Here is a 15,528-nt window from a genome sequence, read left to right as displayed (position 1 = left end):
CACATATATCTAATTGAAATCACATAACTTGTTTAGAAGTTACAATATTTTTAATTCTGTTGATTATACGACAAATTTGGTACCTACAGATTGTAGACTATTACCCCTACAGTAATCTACTCTTAATGGCCTCTCATAGGTCTTTCACATGGCATCACCTTCTCCTCTGTACCTTCATTGATCCACTTTTTTTCTTTTAATAGTGATAGCAATAAAATTATACACACAAGTGCGCTAATTCCCGTCTTCCTGGATTCGCTTTAGACGACCGAACAACCATCTTCCCTGCCTAGGAAATATGTATCATATTAACTCTTCCTCTTATGCGTTAAGTTACGGCCTCCTCCTTACGTCTTACATGCACCTTCCCACTAATGGGCTGCCATCCTGTAAACATGTCGTTTGCTTGTATACTACAAGCTAGTACTTCTAATCCACATATCGAAAGAACATTAAAAGAAGTAAAATAAAAGTTTAGGAATGGAATTAAAATTCAGGACCAAAGGATATCACTGACAAGATTCGCAGAAGACATTATTATGGTCGTAGAAAATCAGGAATAATTGCAGGACCTTTTAAATGAAATGATCTGTTGAGTGCGATTTGCAGACTGAAACTAAATCGGAGAAAGACGGAAGTAAAGAGTAGTAGCAGAAGTGAGAATAGTAAACTTAATATTAAAACTGCTGATCAAAAAGTAGACGAAGTTAAAGAATAATCATACCCTGGAAACAAAATAAATCGTGACCGACGAAGAAGCATCGACATTAAAAGAATGTTAGTACAGGCAAAGAGGGCATTCCTGTGCAAAAGAAGTCTGCTTGTGTCAGACTTCGGCATTAATTTGAGGAAGAATTTTCTGAGAATGTACGTTTGGAATGCAGCATTGTACGAAAGTGAATCATGGACTACGGGAAAACCGGAACACAAGTGAGTTAATGTGTTTGAGATGTGTGTCTATAGAACGACGTTGAAAATCTAGTGGACTGATATAAAATGAGAAGAAATTTTGCGGAATCGGTGAGGAAAGGAACATGTGAAAACGTCTATAAGAATAAAGGACATGATGGCAGGGCAAGAGTTAAGATCACAAGAAATAAACCCCATGGCGCTATAGGTCGCTGTAGAAGATAAAAACGGTACATAACAACATAGACTGGTGTACAGCGAACACATAATTGAGGACTTTGAGGTCTCTTATGAAACGAAGAGATTGGCCACCTCTTGAGACCACGTTGTCTGCGGTTTCATCTCGCACTGCTATCTAGCTACACACGAGCCAGCTATTATGTGGAGTGTCACAATCGTTGAACAGATATGAACTCTCTCATAACAAGCAATGTCAAATACATCTCTCCTTGGGGTTCAATTTAATTCTCAGTGGCCGGCTGGTCTAATTAATTATGTCAGCTCAAACGTTTTTATGAACTTGGGTCCACTTGGCGTCTACCAATATATTTCTGTGTAATCCCCTGTTATTTCTCCCAGTTGTATTTAACCGAAGTGATATGTCCTTTTCTCTATGGAAAAAGAACTCACTGCCCTATTCCTGCTTTTGTATGTGACACCACTCTCTCGTGATAGAATTATACTCAAACATAAAGAAGTTTAGGGATATTTATTTACTTCCTGTATCTGTCACTTCAAATATAAAATATTGAACATATATGAGTTACTCTAATGCCTTATTCCGGATAATGATCTGCATCCTTGACGTTAATCTTGCATTCCAAAATCTGCATATAAACCTCCACCAATAACTCCTGTAATCAAAAAAATTTTGTTAAACTACCCTTCTCTATTTTTCGCATTGCAACATAGTCGTGAGCGTGCTGCAGCGTATTCAGGTAAAGTTGGATGCACTGTTGCCTTCCCTTAATATTCCGTCTCTTCACTATCTTAGTAGACGGCCGTCCTCCTATATTGTTTATCACATTCATCAGATGACAGGGATACCTTATTTGCCCAATCTTTTGTCGACACACTCTGTCAAAAACTTTTTCTATTTCTAGACATGTAAGTTGTGTTTGATTATGATTGATTATCGTACTCTTTTCTTTTTGTCTACTATCGGACTGAACAGAAATTTGACACCAGTTGTTGATTTTGTGACCATGAAGACTTCTGTCTCGCAGGAAATCAAGATTTTGTTATTGAATCTATTCATTCGTTTACTCTGTTTGCAAACGCTGCTACAAGGGGCTCCCTTTCGTCCAAATTTTTGTCGTATGCACAGAATGTTGAGAAACGAAAGTGACAGAAATGCGAGCTCCAGATGGCTAAGCGTTTAGAAGAAATAGCGGTTTTAAGGAGGGAAATGGATTTTTATTTCCAGGTAGTATTTGGTGCAGAGGTGAGAGTGTAGATCGGGAACCCGAGGATCATGGGGTCGAAGCCCTAAGCCGAAAGATATTTCCATTTTTCTCTGTTTTTAATTTTTACTTTACGCGAAGAATCCCTTTCCACTTCTTGATATTCCTCTCGATCATCAACAGACATTTTTATTTTTGCTTTTTTTCTGTTTTTAATTTTTACGTTACGCGAAGAATCAGTTTCCACTCGTTCATAATTCTCTCGATTGTCAACTTCTTTTGACCGAAACACCTCATCATCGCACACACTCCGATGAAACTTCCACTTCTTTGTTGTTTATTTCGCTTCCATGTTGCATGTGTTCTTCTCTTATTTATGTGGAACTTTCTGATGCGATCTGATCGGCTTCCGCCGAGAGATGAGAACCATAATCTAGTGCCGTTTGGCTTCCACGCATCGTGCGTTTCGTGGCCTTCTTCTACTGCTGTTCCAGTCATTTCAGTTTTTCCACCTGTACTCTCAGATATTTTAGGTCGAGCCGATAGTTTTTCACAATATTCTCATTGTTTTCTCACAATATTCTCGTGGGATTCACGTTATTTGGTTGAGACCTAGCAACAGAATAAGTTCTGTAACCGTAGGCCGGATTTACCTGCACGATAAACCTGTTCGTCCTGTGAAGCTACTGAGGACTACTCGAAGAGCCAAATGGAATTAACGGAATACGAAGTCCTATACGCTCTATTTACTTCTTATAAAGTTATTTGCAAAGTCCACATGTACTCTATAAGTACAGTCCCATCTTGGGAATTTTTCGCAATCTCACGTTTTCCTTTCACTTTCCTTTTCGTGCACTTTATGAAAATCAAGGCATCAAGGGATCACAAATTTAGCATTGGAGGGCAGCGTGGAGGGTAAAAATCGTAGAGGGAGACCAAGAGATCAATACACTAAGCAGATTCAGAAGGATGTAGGTTGCAGTAGGTACTGGGAGATGAAGAAGCTTGCACAGGATAGAGTAGCATGGAGAGCTGCATCAAACCAGTCTCAGGACTGAAGACCACAACAACAACAACAACAATGAAAATATTAACAAAGACTATATAAGGAGCATTATTTCAGTTTATTGGTAATTTAAGAAACGGAATGTTGAAAATATTGAAATAAATCAGTTCCAACTTGGGACACCACCCCACGAAACTAGAACAACTATTCAGCACTCTTTCTGATGCGCCGAACGGCGCCTGGAAACAATCGCTCTCACCTCGCCTTATCCACACCGAAAATACTACTTGTGAACGCCTCGCCAGCTGAATCTCCCACTTCTGTCAATTACATATCTGGTAAAGCCCTAATCTACCATAAATTTTGATTAAATTATGTCGAAATCTGTTATGTCAAGCGTGCGCTGTCCCCTTGTTAGTCCAAGGCAAATGTTGCGTTTTCTCCTGCCTAATTCCTTAAATATGAATAGTGACTTTTACCATTCATCTTGCCATTCCACCCATTACCAAGTTGCTCTCACTGCTTACAACAAACTGTAATCCATAAATAAAAACCAGGTGTCTTAAGGAATCGTGAAAATTACTAATTCATCTGCAAATTTACCTTCTGTATCACAACAGTATTCACTTTTGAAAATTGATATTGCTGAGATGCAGATCATATTGAGGTCTATAACTACAGACACAGAATTCTCCTACATGAAAGTTAATCTTATGCATTTTATGTCGAACTCAGATATAGGCGTAAGTTGAGTACGCGCGATATTTATTCTTGGACAAAGCGTGTCTGTCGGTTCTTGACCTGAAGATGACCTGTATTTCAGATGGTCTGACTATAAAAAAGAAACGCTGTAGTGATCCAGTTATTTTCTTTAGTAACCTAATTTTGAGAAGTGTTTGTATTATGTGAGGCATACCCTTATCTAAAGTGTGTAAATTTCAAGGGAGATTCAAATACTCGCGTTCAAAATAAGTCTCCTTTCAGCTGGCAGGTTCTGCTTGCATTTCTGTTCGTTTTTTATATTGCATGTCTTTTGAAAGATTATTGAGGTATTTGACACAATGTCTCTAACGGTACCTATTAGGTGTAGTTCAGTTTTTTCGCAATTTTCACATCATCAGCTATTGTACTGGTAAGATTGTGTCAGGTGCATACAAATTTTTCGCACGAACCTTCCTGAAATTCCGTTGTCATAGTACCACGAAGTTTCCGTTACTCTATAGACTTTGATCTGTTTAGCGTTAAAGGTAGATTAAGTACAAGATTGTCATTTTGTAAACTGTAACTTCTACTTCTTCTGTCAATATATGTAACGTTGTTCTTATTTTAAAAATTTCTTCAAGTCGTTGAAGATTATGGTTTCTGCATATAGCTCTCGAATGGAAGCTTTAATATCTTCCCGTTTTACAAATGTAATCTCATCTTGGCGTATTACTACCCCGGCTGTTTCCTAAAAGTACTATTAACAAATAATGTAAGTATCTTACTTCTTTCTGTATTCATTCTAAAATACTTGCACAATGTGAAGTATGTGATATTATTACATATGGAATCTGTGACGTCACTATTATAACACAGAGTCTGATTTAAATATCGCGTTTATTTTTATTTCAATGCCATTCACCCAGGCTTCACTCAGTAGACGACCATTCATGTTAACTGCTAATGTAGTCAGTTTAATTGAAGTTTCTCATAAGGAGAAATGAGAAGGAGTGTGTTGCACAAGTATTTCGAGTGAGGAAGTTGCAACATGTGCTTCACACGATATGTAAACGTTAACAATGGCATAAATGTGCAATTTTACTACACATTTTGTATTTCAAAAATTGACAAACATAAAGGGTATGCGACACATGTTAACATATCAAGTTCGGGAAGAAGCATTTTAGGTGTGCGTACTTGTAGTTATGACATGTCTACTTGTAATTTTACTTTTGACAAACCTGTGTGGAATGTGACCCATACTGTCCATTAAAACGTTAATTAATGCACAACGGGACATGAGGTCTGGAGACGACAGTTGTGCCTGTCGAAACCGGTCAGCAAGAATAATTTTGAACACTATTTCGGCTATAAAATATTCTTTATAGTCAGTTTATGTTATTAAACTGAAAAGAAACCGTAAAATATTCCAGCACGATATTTTATAGTGCATAAATTGTGTAGTAATATGTGGTCAATGGACAACGTATTTAAACGATTTATTCCAGGAAAATCGGCATGAATTTTCCCACAAAAATGAGTTGAAGATGCAACAAGAAGAATTATGAGGTTCAGATACAAATTTTTTCAACAGGCTATGAGGAACTGTAAGATGAAGAAGGAAGCAGGATATGAATCAATATATCCAGAGCTGATAAAGTTTGATCCACCTAAATTGTTTGAGATGCTAAGGAGGCTGTTTGAAAGAATATTAAATAGAGAAGATGTTCCATCGGAACGAAAAACGTGTTACATAAGACTAGTGCATACGAAAGGGTGGCGGAATGATCTGCATATTTATAGCGGATTGGCAGTGATTCCTTTCGCTGGAAGACTGTACTCTAAGATACTAAAAGCTCTTTTAGAAAAAGAAACAATTCACAAGCAGCAAGAAGAGAAAGCAGAATTCTAAGCTGGAAGATCGGTAGTGGACAACATCTGCCCAATGAAACTAATATTCGAAAAACGCACACAGGTTGGACTGGAGACACATGTTACATTGACTGACCTAGAGAAAGCTCGCGATAATGAACCTACCAATAACCTGTGGAAAAAGGTGAGATATATAGAGTTAAATCAAAGATTGCTGAAGATTATTATGAAATTATATAAATATAGCACAGCGAGTGTGAGGACTGGGAATAGTTGGACTGAAGAATTCTATGCTGATAAGGGTCTGCGAACGACGGTACGAGACAGAGAGATGAGTTGTTATCGAACCTCTTTCAGATGTTTCTAGCAGCAATCCTGCTGACTTGGCACAGATAAGCCATAGGATGGAAAGTAGAAAAAAAATATAATTGAAATAATCGGGTGGCACAGATGGCCCAGAGGCCTTATCAGGGCAATTTCGGCGGTCAGGTTGCAAGTCTTATTTCAGGTGACGCCACATTAGGCGACTAGGGTGTCGGTGATGATGAAATGATGACGAAGACAGCACAACACCCAGTCCACGAGCGGAGAGCATCTCCAACCCGGCCGGGAATCGAAGCCGGGCCCGCTGGATGATAAGCAAGCACGAAGCACGTTACCACTCAGCCAAGCAGGCCTGACCAGAGAAAGTAGAGGACAGCAAGATATGTAATCTGTATTTTGCAGATGACCAGATTGTACTGGTAGAGGGTGATCGGTGCTATTTGATAAGAAAGTTAGAAGAGGAATACAGTAGGGCTGGCCTGAAACTGAACATGAAGAAGTGTATTTGATTGTTGCAACAGAAAAAAAAAATAATTTGGGCGTACATGGAGAATTAATTGTAGGTGTGTCAAAGGTAAAATATCTTGGTATATTAGTAAATGACTAGTTGTAAGAAGGGCACTTTGTGGTGTGGAAGAAAAAGATAGGAAGAACAACGAAGAAGAGTGTAGTTTTGTACGGAACGGCAGCCAGGGAGTCAGAAAAAATAAAAATATCTGCTTGCCACTGAGATGCATTTCTTAAGACGAAACTCAAGCTCCACTACGGTAGACGGGTTAAAAAGTGACGTAATGAATGGATAGGTATATCTGTGATGACATCCAGCAAAAGCAGCTGATCTGGTTTGGCCAAGTGAATATGATGAATCAAGATAGGATACCAAATTGGCTACTACAATAGATACCAGCTTCTTATCGGTGGGGATCATATGTCTGCTGTATTGCAAATACTGAAGTAATGCCAGTACTTGGTAATTCGGTGTGATGCAAAAAGAAAATTTATTTCAGTTCGTGATTTACTTCTTTGGAAAAAATGCCACCAGCTAGGCGTCGAGGTATCGGTCGACCCACATGCAATGGAGGCCAACTACATGGTTGTCGAGTCAATGAGACAGACGAAACACATATACGGCGTTTTGGGACAAATCGAATAAGTATTTCTCAAGCACGAGCCGTTATGCTTCCGGAACAACGGTTATGGTGGAGTTAGACTCACTCAATTGGAGCTTAGGAGAAAATAATTTTGAACTTCGACAAAACAGACGGTGATCGTGACAATCTGAACTTAATGTCTGGCGTTCAGACACGATCCAAGAGTCTATTACAAGGAACTTGTGTTTATGGCTAACTTGATAATCCTGCCTGTTTGTAGATGAAAATCATGCACTGTATTAAAATTACTATCCCCACATATCCAGCAGCTTGAAAGGCCTCTCATATCCTGTGTTTTAGTGATTCCAATCGATTTGCCATTCATTTTTACTTCCATTTGTGGTCAATGTTCAGTTTGCAATTACTGTAAATAAAGTCAGAGAGAGGGGGAGGAGGTGATAGACAGAGCATGGGGAAGGAAATGGGTATTAATAAGGGGAAAGAGAATACGGTCAGAGGGATGATGGAGGAGGAGATGGAAAGAGAGAGTGTGTGAGAAAACAGATGTACAGGGAGCGCAAGGAAGTGATGATCAGAGACTGCCCGCATCTCGTGGTCGTGCGGTAGCGTTCTCGCTTCCCACGCCCGGGTTCCCGGGTTCGATTCCCGGCGGGGTCAGGGATTTTCTCTGCCTCGTGATGGCTGGGTGTTGTGTGATGTCCTTAGGTTAGTTAGGTTTAAGTAGTTCTAAGTTCTAGGGGACTGATGACCATAGCTGTTAAGTCCCATAGTGCTCAGAGCCATTTGAACCATTTTTTTGATGAACAGAGACAGGGGGAGGAGGAGCAAATGGGCAAAGGGAGGGAGACGAGGAGAGGGATAGAAAATGTGAGGAGCAAGGGGATTAGGACTTATACCCAACTCCCATACATATTTAGCTTCTGCTAAACAGTGCTGGCTTCGCTAGTTTAATAACATATAGTACACGTTACGACCACGACAACATGTAACCATTCCAGTATTGATATTAAGAGCAATTAGTATCTAAAGTGTTGCTAGGACTATACTCTCCCGAGTTTAAATTATAAATTCCTTCAAAGTACAGACGGAGTAATGTGCATCAGATTTATCAAAATATTATACATTTGTAATGTGGGGATGAACTAAGAAAATTTGGTAAGTCGTTACTGAAAGTGAACTTTTATTTAATGGGCCTTTACTTGCGGAGCGTCATCTTAACGATCTGATACTGTAGTTCTCTCCATGACACTGTAGCAGGTCATGTATTTTGTGCAGATAATGAGAAAAAATTTTTCCTTGTGATATTGAACCTAATTTGGAAAGGAAGTGTGAATGTGGTTGCAAGCGAAGTACATATGTTTAGATACTATTCGTAAAGCAGTATCTGAAATAGATTCATTCGTCGTATTACGTAAAAGAGTTGTGAATATCCTATAAATCATAACAGACAAACATTCGTGTATGTAATGAATGTTCTCGATTTTTTCATAATTTGCCATTAATATTTTATATTTTAAAGCAGTAAAGCTTCGAAACTACGTTTGCAGCTTAAATACTATGCAACTGTGACATGTTTATGATGGCCTAGGGTCACGATTGCAGCTTAACGTTTTATAGAACTCTAGGTAGCAAATAAAAGAATATATCCTTCTTTTAAGACATCAGACCGTAGGGAAATGGGTGCAAGAACCATGTATGCAAGATCCTTCTATTAAGTCTTTAAAGAGCTTTTTCAACATCGTCAAATAGATGCCAGTTCAGCTTATTTTTGTTATTTCAGATGTCACTGTGTTCAGGGAACAGTAAATTAGTAGTAAACTTGTAATAGTAATCCACACAATTAACCTTTTCTCTCTAGATATAGATCCATAGACGGAACAATGTTTCGTCAAATTTTTGGATGAAATTTTCTATCACAGGATTCTGTTAAAGTGAAACTTGGCGTAAAACATTGCATCAACTATAGTCCACAAAATACTGTGACGCAATATTGTAATGAAAAGTTAAATTATTTTATAAGTAGAATGGAAATCGAAAATAAAAGTAGAAAAATGCAACACATCTAAAAGTGTACCCTTTGAAGGTATTTAAGTTTCGAATATTTAGCACATAAACTGACTAAACAAAAATCATTTTCAGTTTGAAATCCCGAGTAAAGAACATTTTGCGAAGCATGAAACTGTACATATTCCAAAGACAGCACACTATTCATGTGAAAAGAACCAACATTAACAGAACACAACATGATACATCCACAGATTATATCTTTTTCTTTTCTTTTGTTTTTGGTATTGTTCACAACTTTTTAAGTCTTTCTTCATGAAAATATTTCCATAGAGAGATAATGAAACTATTCTATTCATCTTACAGACGTCAGTGGTAAACAAATTCCCCTTTCAGGTCTCTTTACACTTTCCATTTTCCGCTAAAGTCCACTATATATACATGTTACTTCTCCATAACGCTCGTAGAATCATGACAAAATCCGATAAACAAAGTCCACTATCTAATTTTTAATATTAATTTGTCGTTTCACGTCATGTTTTACACTAAATTAGTCTTTCTGTTATGTGCCAGCTTTGCCGGTGAAACCTCACAGGTAGCATTTACTAGGTCTTTTAATCTGGCCGTCCTAAAAGGAACGCATTTATCTCTTATATGAAGATGGAAGACATCTGATGGAGGGAGAAACGGAGAGAACTTCCAAAAGCTGTTGCGGATGGAAACTTCTCTGATGAAAACGCTAGCACAGAACGACCGGATAAAAAATTACTACAAAAGAAGTCAGCAGGGTAGGTGACAGCTGCCACTCGTTTCTCGGCAACTTGAGTTCCAACGCTCTGATAAAGTCTTGCAGGAACTCCATATATCTTTCGTGTACTACTAGGCGTGCGCTGCTTATGACAACGTGACCCTTCATTTCCTAAAGAAAGGGAATAGAAATACGAGAAAAAGATGAGTACGAATGAATGAAAAAGAACAAACCTGGGGAAGGGATATGTGTGGAATCACGTTTAGACATCATTTATTATTGAAATATTGACTGCAGTCTGCGATGTTAGAATAGAATGTCATTTGAAATTGTTATATCTTTCACATATATGTAATTACCGAAAATATGGGACGAATGTGAACATTTAGTTCTCATAAGGAGGGAATGAGAAACATCAGGTTGCTTCCTAATGCTGGAAGCATGTTTCGAAGTGATATTTTGTGATATCTAAATCACCATATAATAGTTCTGATACAACAAACGGAATCCTGCGGAACATAATGAGTGATATCAGTCGACTTTTATAGTTAAATGTTGACAGTTTCCATACATTTCTACGACGATGTACCCACATGTTAGAAATCGAATTCATCGGGAACGAATATCGCTACAAGTTATTAAGCTTTGTTCTTCTTTCAGTTGCAGTTGTGATAGACCAGTTCCGTAACTTGAGTCACATTTTCCTAGAAGATCTTAACGTGTCGTTCTTAACGGAGCGAAATTACGACGTGTAGAATTACCAGGGAACTTCAACAAGTATGTTACACATTACTGTGGCAGACCTAGTAACTTTACTGAATGCTGCACTACACTTCAAAGTGACGCTGATACAGAACACTTTTCAACATAGTCTACAAGTCTCTGTAAACAACGGTCGAAACGATCTAGCAATTTTTCAATTCCTCGACAGCAGAAATCCGATCCTTCATGCTCACAGCTGATTGCTGAATCACCTTTGTTCCCTACCTTCCGACAAAAGGCTGCGTGTTACACTCTCTGCTGTCCATTCGGTGCTATTGTACTTGGGTGTCCGCTGGAGTTCTGCATGAGGGCAATGAAAACCTCGGTAATTAAAGAAAATAATCATCAAAATTGAAACAAAGCTTCACAGTTGCTCTTGCGTGCAGAACTTGGGATAAATATACTGTAAATAAATTTTAACCTTTTTCAAAAAGTGTGAGACGAGATGAAAGGTTAAAACTCATAGCAGATACCAGCTTTAAGAGTCCACAATGACGCAGATGCGACTGAATTGAAATGGCAGAAGCTTCGCTCCTATACTTTTAAAATAAAGTTTATAAAAAAAAAAATTCACGCTTCGAAGCACACATTATCGGCCTATTTCCAGGAGAGCTTACAGTGGATGTGTTCCATACTGATGTAATTACTTCAGGCGGTTTACTGTGTGACGTATTCCGGCAACTGACCATCACAGGCTGTGTTGAAAATGACTACTGGCACCGCCAGTACACGCTTCCAGTCCGATACGGAACGATTGCTGCACACTTGCTATCATTTCAGTGGAGATGACTGCGAAGGCTGCAGTAATACATCGTTGCATATCATTGAGTGTAGTTGACATGTCCTTGCTGAGTGTGTCTTTCAACGTCCCCCACAGGAAAAAGTCTGTAGGCATCAAATCCGCGGAACCGACCGCCCAGTGCACAGGTCCTCTGCGTCCACTCCAGCGATTTGGAAAGAATTTGTGAAGACATGCTGTACGTAGTACTTCGTGCTCTATGAGCTGGACAGCTGTCATGTTTGTACTACAGTCTCCTAGTCGCAAAAGAACGGTTTCTAGCATCCGTGGAAGATGGTCTGTGAGGAGGCTACGATAATTGTTCATTGTTCCGTCTATGAAAGACGGGCCCATCAGATGATGGTTTACTATCCCCCATAACTCGTTTACACTCCATGGACGGTGACATTTCACCTGGCGAAGCCAACGGGGGAGTCAACAGACCAGCAGTACATGTTTCGGTTCAAATGGTTCAAATGGCTCTGAGCACTATGGGACTTAACTGCTGAGGTCATCAGTCCCCTAGAACTTAGAACTACTTGAACCTAACTAACCTAAGGACATCACACACATCCATGGCGGAGGCAGGATTCGAACCTGCGACCGTAGAGGTCACGCGGTTCCAGACTGTAGCGCCTAGAACCGCACGGCCACCCCGGCCGGCTCACATGTTTCGGCGATTTAGCAGGCCATGATTGGTAAATGTGGCGTCTTACTAAATGAGATACATGATACATCGTGGGTATCCTGCCTTAATGACCATGTGCAGAAGTTAACCCGATTCTCATAATCGTTTCCATGCAGCTCTTGATGGAGAGAGATGTGATAGGGATGGAGCTTATGTCGATGTAGAATGCACATGACTCTTAACTGAGTCGTGTCACTTCCTCGTGAGATGGTGCGGGATTAACGTACGGAGCAACGGCCACAGCAGCAAGAACATTAATCTTCCGCACGTGTATCATCAGTTATTTCCTTCTGCAACCTTGTCTGAATGTAACACTACCACTTTTACGTAAGTGGTTGAAGAGATTGATAAATAATTGGCAAGATGGTTGACGTCTGTTGGGATACCTTGCTGCACACACAGTACAGAAACGAGCTGCATTCTTCCTACACTCTCCATACACCACGAGCATGTCGCTTTTTCTGCACTGGTAAATCCCATCGTCCACTCATGAGCTACTATCTGCACTGTGACACACTAACAGACCAGCAAGTCGCAATGCACTCAGGGAACACACAGGCACTGTAAGCAACAATAACAACAGTGTACCTAGCAACTACGCAGGTTGAATGGCACTACAAAGCGTCTGTGTGGAATCTTTTCAAAATACGATATCTGGTAAACGACTAGCGCACTGATATTCTAATTTTCCCTGCTTTTAGTTTGTTAATGTCAATAGATATTGTTCCATTTAAAACCGTGTATGTTTGCACTTAAAATAAACATTCTTAGTATTATTACAGTTAGTGTATTGGCAAACAACATGAACACCTGGCTGCCAATCCAATGTGTGAAAACAGCACATTAACAGCACTTTCAATTGCCGGTGTAAGTTTTAAGTGATTCACCCTGTGTATCAAAGAGAAATTTGGCAGACCTGATCATATTTCTTTCTAAGTAAAAAGGGAAAAAAACACGAATTTCTATGATAACTGTATTTGGAAACAATTTTGTGGCAATTGATTTTTTACAGTTTCTCTTGAATCTGAAGTACCGAGTACGATGTATTCTCGATGCTCTTTCACTACCACATCACAAGCCACAAACAGTAGTATCCCTGGATATTATTCCCATAAAGAGAGTCCGACAGTAACTCCCTATGCCACTCAGCATAAATTATGTACCGAGCAATAAATGACTTCATAGTAACCCGGCTTTGTATAGAATACTAACTTTGGTTGCATTCTAAAACAAGGCTTTCTGCAGATGCAGCTGCCAGTAAGTAGTATCCAGGGAGTAATTTCCCGTACCCTTGATTTACAATCCTCCAAGTTCGTGCCACGTGCAGACTGTAACTCCTGCTGCGCTGCAACCGCAGAGGATTCGCAGCACAAGCAGATTCCGAGGCGAGATTCCACTGACGAATATTGGAAACTAATTCTGCTGGACGTCACGCCCTCACGCGCAACAACGCAAACCGACTGCAGAATAGCAACTTGCCAAATGTCAGTGTGCCACAAATATAGTCACATGAGCGGTTAGACACATCCTATCTCCCGTATGTTACCATTTGGAATTTTCTCTAAACAGCACATAGAATCTCTATGCATGTCGCACACTGCTGGCGTACAGCACGTTGTCAGTATGGCTACCTGTAAGTCGTAAGCTGCAGCATACACTGAACGCGGTAAACTCTCCTAAACTAAATTTTAGCACTACATGCAAGTCCGCAAGCACGTATAAGTTATGCTGAAAGAGAGTGGAAGTATACGGTTCGTGAAACCCTAATAAAATGCTTAAGGAATAAAAACAGAAGTAACGAACATTAAGTTTGTTTGAAAGTGCACGGCTTTGTACACACATCAAAAAAAGTCTTGCATCACCCCGGTTCCCAGCAATCATGATGATAGGCGTTAACTGTGGATATTGTACCACAGGCAAAGTCCCTTTGACTGTTCAGAGATGTCACTAAACCCGCCCAAAGACGTAAACAACCACGCATGAACCGCGCCTATTGGACAGAGGGGGTCCGACAGCCGATCAGTTCCAGTCATTCCCTTAGAAAGGAGGTACACGGCTGGTGTTGTTAGTATTTCAACCACACCTAGACGGTCAATACCACGATCGATCGCGTCCGCATTGTTACTTTGTGCCAGGAAGGGCTCCCAACAATGGAAGTTTCCAGGAGACTCGGAGTGAACCAAAGCGATGTTGTTCGGACATGGAGGAGATATAAAGAGACAGGAACTGACGATGACACGCCGCGCTCAAGCCGCCCAAGGGCTACTACTACAGTGGATGACCTCTACCTAAGGATTATGGCTGGGAGGAACCCTGATAGCAAAGCCACCACGTTGAATAATGCTTTTCGTGCAGCCACAAGACGTCGTTTTACGACTCAAACTACGCTCCATAGGCTGTATGATGCGCAACTTCACTCCAGACGTCCATGTCGGGATCCATCTTCGCAATCGCGACACCATGCAGCGCGGTACAGATGGGCGCAACAACTTGCCGAATGGACCTCTCGGGATTGGCATCACGTTCTCTTCACCGATGAGTGTCGCATATGGCTTCAACAAGATATTCGTCAGAGACATGTTTGAAGGCAACCCGATCAGGCTGAAGGTCTTAGACAAACTGTCTATAGAGTGCAGCAAGGTGGAGGTTCCCTGCTGTTTTGGGGTGGGATTATGTAGGGCCGACGTACGCCGCTGGTGGCCATGGAAGACGCCGTAACGGGTGTACTGTACGTGAATGCCATTCTCCGCCCGATAGTGCAACCATATCGGCAAAATATTGGCTAGGCATTCGTCGTCATGGACGACAATTCATGCCCCATCGTGCACATCTTGTGAATGTCTTCCTTCAGTATAACATCATCGCTCGACTAGAGTGGCTAGCATGTTCTCCAGACATGAACCCTATGCAACACGCCTGGGATAGATTAAAAGGGCTGTTTATGGACGAAGTGACCCACCAACCACTCTGAGGGATCTACGCCGAATCGCTGTTGAGGAGTGGGACAATCTGTACCAACAGTACCTTGACGAGCTTGTGGATAGTATGCCACGACGAATCAGGCATGCATCAATGCGAGAGGACGTGCTACTGGGTATTGGAGGTACCTGTGTGTACAGCAATCTGGACGACCACCTCTGAAGGTCTCGCTGTATGGAGGTACATTGTGGTTTTCATGAGCAATAAAAGGGCGGAAATGATGTTTATGTTGATCTCTAGT

This window comes from Schistocerca nitens, chromosome 6, assembly GCF_023898315.1.
Source record: "Schistocerca nitens isolate TAMUIC-IGC-003100 chromosome 6, iqSchNite1.1, whole genome shotgun sequence".
In the NCBI taxonomy this organism is placed as follows: domain Eukaryota; kingdom Metazoa; phylum Arthropoda; class Insecta; order Orthoptera; family Acrididae; genus Schistocerca; species Schistocerca nitens.
The sequence above is the reverse complement of the archived record's forward strand: the minus strand, read 5'-3'. Positions refer to the sequence as shown.